A 9,417-nucleotide genomic window follows, 5' to 3' on the forward strand; every position below is an offset into this window, starting at 1 on the left:
AGTGTTGAGGTGTTTTTCACTTGGTATAGGTGTCAAATCAAGGGGCTTTTGCCCAGATTTTGCTTGTGAGCACTTGAGTTACTGTTTGAGAACTTCAGATGCCTTTTATCCCCTTGGCAGAAGGGTGATTGTTTGGGATTTGTCCCATACTTTGTTGCAGGTTTGTGACAGGCTGAGGTGTTTGGAGCCTTTTTCAATGGACAAAACAGTGTATGACAAGTGGTTTATGCATATAAAATCAGTGCAATACCTCATCTGAGGTGGGAGAAGTGATCAGGACATCAGTGTTTTGTGTTTCGTCAGATGATGATGCACTTGTAAAGCACTTGTGGAACAGCTGCAGCACTCTGTAGTTACTGTTTTATGCCTATTTGAGCACGGTACAGTGTGTCAGAAGGTACAGTGACTAGAGGGAAAATTTTTTGTTTTGCTGCAGATTTTTTGACAGTAAAAAAGCATTCTGTAGTTACTGTTTTATGCCTATTTGAGCACGGTACAGTGTGTCAGAAGGTACAGTGACTGGAGGGAAAATTTTCTGTTTTGCTGCAGATTTTTTGACAGTAAAAAAGCACTATTGTGAGTGCTCCTGGCTCTTGATAGAGCAGGTTTTCTGAGAAATTAGAATTTTATTTGGTCATTTTTTGACTTACAGGGAGTCAGGCACTTTCCTTATCTAATATGGCATCAGGGGGAAGTGAATCTTCAATACTGAACATAAAGAAATTGGAAGGGGCACACAATTATGCATTATGGGCAGAACAGTGTTTGAATGTACTTCTGCTAAAGAAGATTTCTAAGCCCATAAGGGTGAAGGGTGTCAAGCCATCTGGGATGGCAGATGATGAGTGGGAGGAGCTTGATTTGTCCGCAAGGGCAGCTATCATGCTTACTCTCACTGATTCTCTTGTGTTCAATGTTCAAGCAGAAAAGACCTCTTATGGCCTATGGCAGAGGCTAGAAGAGTTGTATGCCCAAAAGAGTTCAGCCAGTAAGGTTTATTGGTTGAAGAAGCTTGTCGACCTTCGCATGAAGGAAGGTACAGCTATGACCTCACACTTGAGTGAGTTCAATGCCATCTTTACACAGCTTATTGCACAGGGATTGAACCTTGATGAGGAGTTCAAGGCTACTTTCTTGTTGTGTACCCTCCCTGAGAGTTGGGACACTTTCAAGACCACTTTGTCAAATTCAAATGTCACTCTTATATATGCTGATGTCGAGAGCTCTCTCCTTATGGAGGAGATGAGCAGGAAGAATAATATGGGCAGCAAGTCTTCCAATGCTTTGCAAGTACAAGAAAGAGGTAGGACTCAGCAGAAGGGGAGATCTACTGGCAAGTCCAAATCCCGCAGTCATTCCCGTGGCAAAAAGGATATTGAATGCTTTTACTGTGGCAAGAAGGGACATGTGAAGTCTAAGTGCTTCAAGTTACGGGATCAGAAAGCCAAGAAGGCTGAGACAAAGGATGCAGGCAGTGGAAGCAAAGGCAAAGGCAAGGCCAAGGCAGATGACTTGGATGCAGTGAATGTTGCAGCAGAGGATAGTGACAGTGACAGACATGATGTATTATGTTCTTCGGCTGTAATTGCACATACATTGGTTGTTGATGGCCATGACATGCACACCTGGCTCTTGGATTCAGGTGCTTCTTTTCATGTTACGCCTCATAGGGAGTGGTTTACTTCCTACACAGGTACTCATGGAGTTGTTCACCTTGGGAACAACTATGCATGTCAGATTGCAGGGATTGGCAGTATACAGATAGTATTCCCTGACGGACGCATATTTATGCTTGATGGTGTTCGCCATGTGCCACAAATCAAGAAAAATCTGATTAGCACTGGCTTGTTGGATATGACAGTGGTTATCACACCACATTTGGGGATTCCAAATGGGTAATTACTGATGGCCAGGTTGTAGTGGCTGAGGGTTATAAGAGTGATACCTTGTACCCTCTTTATGTTTCCAGTGTAGGTAATGATGTTGTTGCCATAACCGAGCTGCCAAAGGTTTCATTGTGGCATAGCCGGTTGGGACACATGTCCGTTAAAGGAATGCAAGAACTATCACGTTTGGGTTATCTGCCGTCTCTATCATTTTCAGATTTGCCTACTTGTGATCATTGCATTTTTGGAAAGCATTCTATGACTCCTCATAAGAGGAGAACTCCCCAGAATAGAGCACCGCTTGATCTAGTGCACACTGATTTGTGTGAAATGCCACAGCTATCACTAGGGGGTGCAAAGTATTTCATTATTTTTATTGATGATGCCACACGCAAAGTGTGGGTCTATTTCTTAAAGCATAAGAGCAATGCCTTAGATGCCTTCAAGAAGTTTGTCGCTCAGGTTGAGAATCGGACAGTTAGCAGGCTGAAATGCCTCAGATCCGATAATGGGGGTGAGTATGTGTCACATGCTTTTGTACAATTATGCGAAGCTAAGGGCATTAAACAGGAACTCACAGCCCCTCATAATGCATCTCAAAATGGTGTGAGTGAGCGGATGAATCGAACTATTCAGGAGAAAGTTCGATGTATGTTGTCTTATGCTGCATTGCCCCATGGCTTTGGGCAGAAGCCATGCAAATAGCAGTTCACCTAATTAACAGGTCGCTGAACAAGGCTTTGGAGTTGAAAGTGCCAGAGGAGGTGTGGTCTGGCAAGCCACCTTCATATAAGCACTTACGTGTGTTTGGTTGCGAGTGCTTTGCTCATGTACGCAAAGAACTGCGCACCAAACTGGAGCCAAAGTCTTTCAGATGCATCTTCATGGGTTACGGTGACGAAGGTGAAATGGGGTACCGGTTATGGGATCCTGTCAAACGGAAGATTATACGCAGCAATGACGTCATCTTTAAAGAGGATTGTGTACACAGAGAACCCGTGCAACCTGTGGAATACAGGAGGGTTGTTTATGATGATGTCGGACAGCAAAGAATGCCCATTAATATGCAGTAGCAGGCTGTTGTAGATAACCCTGTTCAAGAGGGTATACAGGCTGAAAATCAGCCAGACAATTTTGCCAATGATGCACCACTGGATATGCCAGCAAATGGCACTGTAGGACAGCCAAATATGGTGGTACAGCCACCCGTCATGCATGACGAACAGGCTAGACAGCAGCCTAATATGGAACATTTTGTTAGGAGGAGCACCCATGTACAACGGCCTCCTGACAGGTTTGTTCTAGGAGCCAATAATGTGGCTGATTTTATCATGCTAACAGATTGTGGTGAGCCTTCCAGCTTCAAGGAAGCTATGGGAAGAACAGAGAAAAGGAAGTGGGAGAAAGCCATGCAGTCAGAAATGGACTCCTTACTTCAAAATGATACATGGGACTTGGTGCAGCTACCTGCAGGCAGAAAGGTTTTGCCATGCAAGTGGGTTTACAAAGTCAAAGTGGATTCAAATGCTTTACCGAGGTATAAGGCCAGATTGGTTGCCAAGGGATTTAAGCAGGAGAAGGGCATTGACTTTGATGAGATCTTTTCTCCTGTAGTCAAGATGACTACTTTGAGAGCAGTGTTAGCTCTTGTTGCTCATGAGGACATGGATTTATGTCAGATGGATGTGAAGACTGCTTTTCTTCACGGAGATCTCCATGATGAGATCTACATGAGTCAGCCAGAGGGATATGCTGTTAAAGGGAAAGAGCAGCTTGTGTGTAAGCTCAAGAGGAGCTTGTATGGACTCAAGCAAGTGCCAAGAGAATGGTACAAGAAGTTTGATGCCTTCATGCAGTCCCAAGGGTATCATAGGTGTGAGACCGATCACTGCTTGTACACCAAACGGGCAAAGGATGGCAGTTTGATGCTACTCATTCTATATGTGGATGACATGCTGATTGCCAGCAAATCTCAGCAAGAGATTAGTGCTTTGAAGAAGCAACTGCATAAGTCTTTTGACATGAAAGACTTGGGTGATGCAAACCATATTCTTGGTATGCGGATTATTCGTGACAGGTCCAAGGGACTTTTGTTTCTGTCACAGAAGGAGTACATTGACAAAGTACTGCAGAGGTTTAAAATGGAGGGGGGGAAGTCAATTAGTACCCCGTTGCCTTCTCATTTAAAACTCAGCAGTAAGGACAGCCCCAGATCAGATGATGATAAGGCTGAGATGGCCAAGGTTCCGTATGCATTTGCAGTTGGTTCTTTGATGTATGCCATGGTTGCCACTCGTCCGGATATTGCTTTTGCGGTGGGAGTCATCAGCAGGTATATGGCAAATCCAGGCAAGCGGCACTGGGAAGCAGTGAAAGGCATCTTGAGGTATCTCAAGGGTACCAAAGACTTGTGCATATGCTATGGTAGGCAGGATGCATTGGTGCATGGTTTTACAGATTCAGACTATGCAGGGAATGCAGATAACCGGAAGTCTACTACCGGTTATATTTTCACATTTGCAGGAGGTGCTATATCATGGGTGTCTCGGTTGCAGAAATGCATTGCACTGTCAACCACTGAAGCTAAATATGTTGCAGCCACTGAGGCTTGCAAGGAAGCAATATGGCTTACTCGGCTGGTGGGAGATTTGGGCATTACAGGAGATATGCCAGTTTTGCATTGTGATAGTCAGAGTGCTATCATGTTGGCAAAGAATCCGGTCTTTCATCAGAAGATCAAGCACATAGATGTGAAATACCATTTCATCAGGGAGGTACTGGAAGACAAGCGGCTTGAGCTTGTGAAGGTGCATACTGATGATAATCCTGCAAATTTGCTCACTAAGAGCTTGCCTACAGAGCGGTTTGCACATTGTCGCTGCATCATGGGATTAGGATGAGACCATTCTTATTTTATGGTCTTGTATACAGTAACTGTATATTGCTGTAATTTTTATTCTTTTCTCCCCTTTAGGCACATTGGCCTTTAGGTGGGAGGTTGTTGGGGTAAAGGCACATTGCCACCCTTTAAAAGTTATGACCCCTATGATTGTCTTAAGACAGTCATAGGGTGAATCCCTAATCCTAATAAAACCTGAGTTTGTGGTGTGGCTCAACACTTCTTTTACACACCCACACTTCTTGTGTCTCCCTCTCCTAACGTTCCACCTCCTCTCTTTCCCTCACACATGCATCTTAAGCCCATGGAGCCTATTTGAGTCCATACATTGCTTTACAGAAATTTACGCACGTTACGTTCTTGCATGCATCACAAATCTAATGGGCTAATTTACAGAGACTCTCAAATGTCGGTTCCAGAATGGCCCTCAAGCACAGCAAATCTTCCCCTGGGAGATGCTTCCCCAATGAAGGGTAATCAGTTTGCAAGTGTGCAAATGAATGATAAATCCTAAAATAGATGTCTATGACACATTCATTGTAGCATCCACAATGTTGCACCTACAGCAACATGTTGGAAATATAAAGCAACAAGGAGGACAAAAGGTAGTAGGCAAGGGTAGAGAGGTGGTTGCACATGCTCACAATGGAATGTGCATAGGTTATTTTGGAATGCCCATATGGGCAAGTTTTGGGCTAGCAGGGTCTATCTATATAGGCGCTCAAGGGACTAATGTAAGGACTGCTTGGTTCATATCTAAGCCAATGTGGTCAATTGCTAAAGTTGGCTATGATCCAGCCTGGCAGTTGCTATAGTTGGCTACCTCAAGCAGGTTGGCCTGATCTAAGTTTGTTGGTATTTCTTTCTCTTAGCATAGCACATGGGAGAAACGAATATAAGGCTACCTTCTATGCTACACTGTCTCTTTTCTTGAGCGCCTTGAAGATGCTTGAGTTGGTTAAGAGAGTGAGACCTAATTGCCTCTTATTATAGAAAAAAAGGAGACCCACTCAAGAGACATGTAAGGGGAAATCAACATCTAAGGGGCCTTTGCCTTGCTTGCTCCCATCCTTACCTTTTATGCGCCCCATGATTGACTCATGAGGAAGTGGCCACTTCAATAACACGAGGGCAGTTGCTCTGGCTGTTTCCAACCTAGACATCTTTGTCCCCTACTCCTCTAATCAACTTTGTAGTCTATCTAACCACACTTTCCTCCCTATTATTGTCTTCTATATGCTCTCTCTGTCTCTCTCATCTAGGACTCCATTATGCACAGAGAGGTATGCACAGAGAGGCTTGTTCTGAAGTAGGATGGTTCTCCATTTCTCTCTCTCTATCTCTCTCTCTCTCTCTCTCTCTCTCTCTCTCTCTCTCTCTCTCCCTCCCTCCCTCCCTCCGTCCCTCCTTGCCTCCCTCCCTCCCTGCCTCCCTCCCTCTCTCTCTCTCTCTCTCTCTCTCTCTCTCTCTCTCTCTCTCTCTCTCTCTCTCTCTCTCTCTCTCTCTCTCTATTTGCAACCCAAACAAGTCATTTTTTAGTTCTAGTCCCAATTCCAACACGGTGCTTCAGCTACAACCCACAGGCCTTTTTTTTTTCAATTCGTTTTTTAGCCTTAGGACCACTCGAAAAGTTCAAAGTTCCTTAGTTCTTTGCCTACACCCCAAGTTGGGTTGAACCTATGGCCCAACTTGGGGGTTAGTTACATCATTGGGGTATTCAGATTTACACAAGCCAACATGGAGGTGAAATTTGTTTGCTAGCTCAACTCTAGTAAGCACACCTTCATACTCATCCATTATAGTATTATTGACACCCACTCCCTATGCATCATAATTATTTAAGACAGAGGATCATCTCAGACCCATAGGAGTAAATCTATTACTTACAGGAAGAAATCAGGGAAACTCAAGATTCATCTTGTGGCCAGAAAAGTGCAAGATATGGAGAGTAATGGAAAGAAAGAAATCATTGCAGAAGTCATTCACAAATATATTACATCTCCAACTGGCACCGATACTTATCTCCACGGTTAAGGATATGATCAGCAAACAATCAAGTGAGCTGAATCAAGCAAGAAATGGTTACTGATGCTTGTAAAAAAGTTGTTAGAGTGTATCTTTATGTGGAAGTGAAGGAGCAAGAAATCAAAGCACGCAATAAGACAATCTTATGCATTGGGGCAGTAAAAGATGGCTGCCTTAATGATGACAAAGAGAAAGACATAGATCACATAATCATATGTCTTAAGAAGAAAGTACCACAAAGTTGAATGGGGCAAAAATGATATATCCAATACCAATCAAAAATGGCACAAAGCATGTCTACTTTAGAGGGAGGGTAGCAAGAGGTAAGATCCTTGAACAAACACATAAGCTAAAAAGTACAAAGAATTGGATAGATAAGGAGCTCACTCTGATCTAGCTCAAACAAAGAAACAATGAACTCACCAAAGTAAGGATGCACATCAAGCAGGCAAATGGCTAGTTTATCGAGATGGGCAAGCATTGATTAGGGACTTCAAATCCAAACCCAAAGACTCTCAATCTTAAACTGATGTTACTTTCCCTCAATTCTCTAGTTATCCAGATGTACTAAGTCATTTTTTGATGTTTGTACTTTGTCTCATAGATCCATGAGGTCTTCCACATCTCTCTCTCTCTCTCTCTCTCTCTCTCTCTCTCTCTCTCTCTCTCTCTCTCTCTCTCTCTCTCTCTCTCTCTCTCCTCTCCCACCCCTATGCCCAAACCTCTCTATCCTTTGATTTAATGTTGATTGTTAAATATCATTTTCAAGCTTGCAGCATAACATTTTCAAATGATGGCATGGAAATTTGTGGTCTGTGGTTTATCCCCCATTCCTTGTCTTCTCCCATTTACCCTTTTAATGCAAAAAAATAGCTTTATGTCATCAACTACTTAGATATGGCTTTATACTAGATGGTATGAGAGAGAAGAAGGAATGAGATTTTAGGTTTTGTCGAGTCTGGCATACAGGTAACAAATGTTTCTTATTACTTGTCTTTGGATACGTTTTGCACAGTGTAGAGATATGGAGGAGACAATAGATCTTAAAATCTTAGAGGCCCAATTATTCCCTTGCCTATTATGTAGACCCAACAAGCTTGCAAACACAAGGGGAACAATCACAGGTTCATGATGACTCTCGTAAAAGAAAGAGGACCAAGAATTGGACTAGTACAAAAGTTTTTGCATTGATTCTAGCAAAGAAATAGAGTATGACAAGTATGAGAACTATACATCAAGAGATGGTAAGTCACACAAATAATTGGAGATCTATAGTTAAAAGCCTAAAGGAGATTGAGTTTGAAAAAATCGATATCATGCAATGCAAAGGAAAATGAAAGAATCTTTTAGATTTCAAGCTTGTGAAAGATTTATAGAATAAATGAGGTCATCCAAATAACCTATGATAAAAGATGATGAAAAAAGAAAAGCTAGACCAAGAGATGTATACCAAGCTGAATGAAAAAAAAAATCCAGAGAAAAGAAACTTTTATTAATGCTTGAAAAACACCATACAAATTTGCTTCCAAAAGGAGCTAAGGATCGTAAGTATAATGAGGAAGAATCTAGTAGTCAGCAAGGAAAACTAGCCTACTTTCGAAGACCCCAGCTCACTTCTTGGAGAATCTCCAAAATAGGGCCTAATAACCAGGTTGTTGATCTATACATCTGACAAATACCCCTTGTGGAAACGATGTAAAAGATCCTTACAGGCCAAGCCTTGCAAAGATTCTCTCACCTTTCGACAATCGCTCTAAATCCTGAAGTACCACACTCCCAAGTGGCATGTAAAGGGAAGATGAGATAGCGACTAGGGTAGTCATCAGAGGAACCTCCTGGTCGCCCATCACCTAACTACACCAAGCGACCCAGATGTTCCAAGCAATGCTGGTGGACACCGTCTCCCAAACACTATCCTCTAGCAAAAAAGAAGTGTAATCGAGAAGGTAGCCAGGCGTCATAAATCTCTATTCGAGAGACCAGTTGGTTGTGAATCTTTTAAGTTGATGAAATTGGATTCATCGAGAAGGCATACGCCCCCTCCCTAAGCCATGCCACCATCTCCCATGTGCTGGATGAGTTTTTACAAAGGCATCCAATAGTGACCCCACCTTTCACTATGGATTGATTCATGCAATTAGAGTCCAATAATAATGGAAGAACTCTCAGTATATGGAGCAAGGATCAAGTGACAAATAGAGAAAATGCAATGGTGCAATCTACACCATATTGAAAATTTCTATAACATTCAAGGAAAATGAAAAAAAGGAAGAGAGACATTACAAGTTGGTCGTAGCTATTGAGCATGAGAAAATGGCTCTTGAGAGGGAATGGATGGAGCGTGAATCAATAGATAGAAGAGAGTTGTATTCGCATCCAGGCAATTTGGCAAATGCATTTAGCAAGATTGCTGATGTACTAAAGAATAATTGAAGGACAAAGTTTCTCATAAAGGACTAGATGTAGCTCTGAATACCTAGTGTGTGATCTTAGCTTTCAAATTTCGACCTTGCCAACCATCAAACTTGAGTTTCCAGTTTCTGCACATTCATGTGATATAATATGGCATCTATTGTCAATGAGATACTAGAAATTCATGTGCTGTTA

The sequence above is a fragment of the Dipteris shenzhenensis genome, chromosome 13, assembly GCF_047967505.1.
Source record: "Dipteris shenzhenensis isolate YYH24624 ecotype China chromosome 13, Dip_SZ_1.0, whole genome shotgun sequence".
NCBI classification, from domain to species: Eukaryota; Viridiplantae; Streptophyta; class Polypodiopsida; order Gleicheniales; family Dipteridaceae; genus Dipteris; species Dipteris shenzhenensis.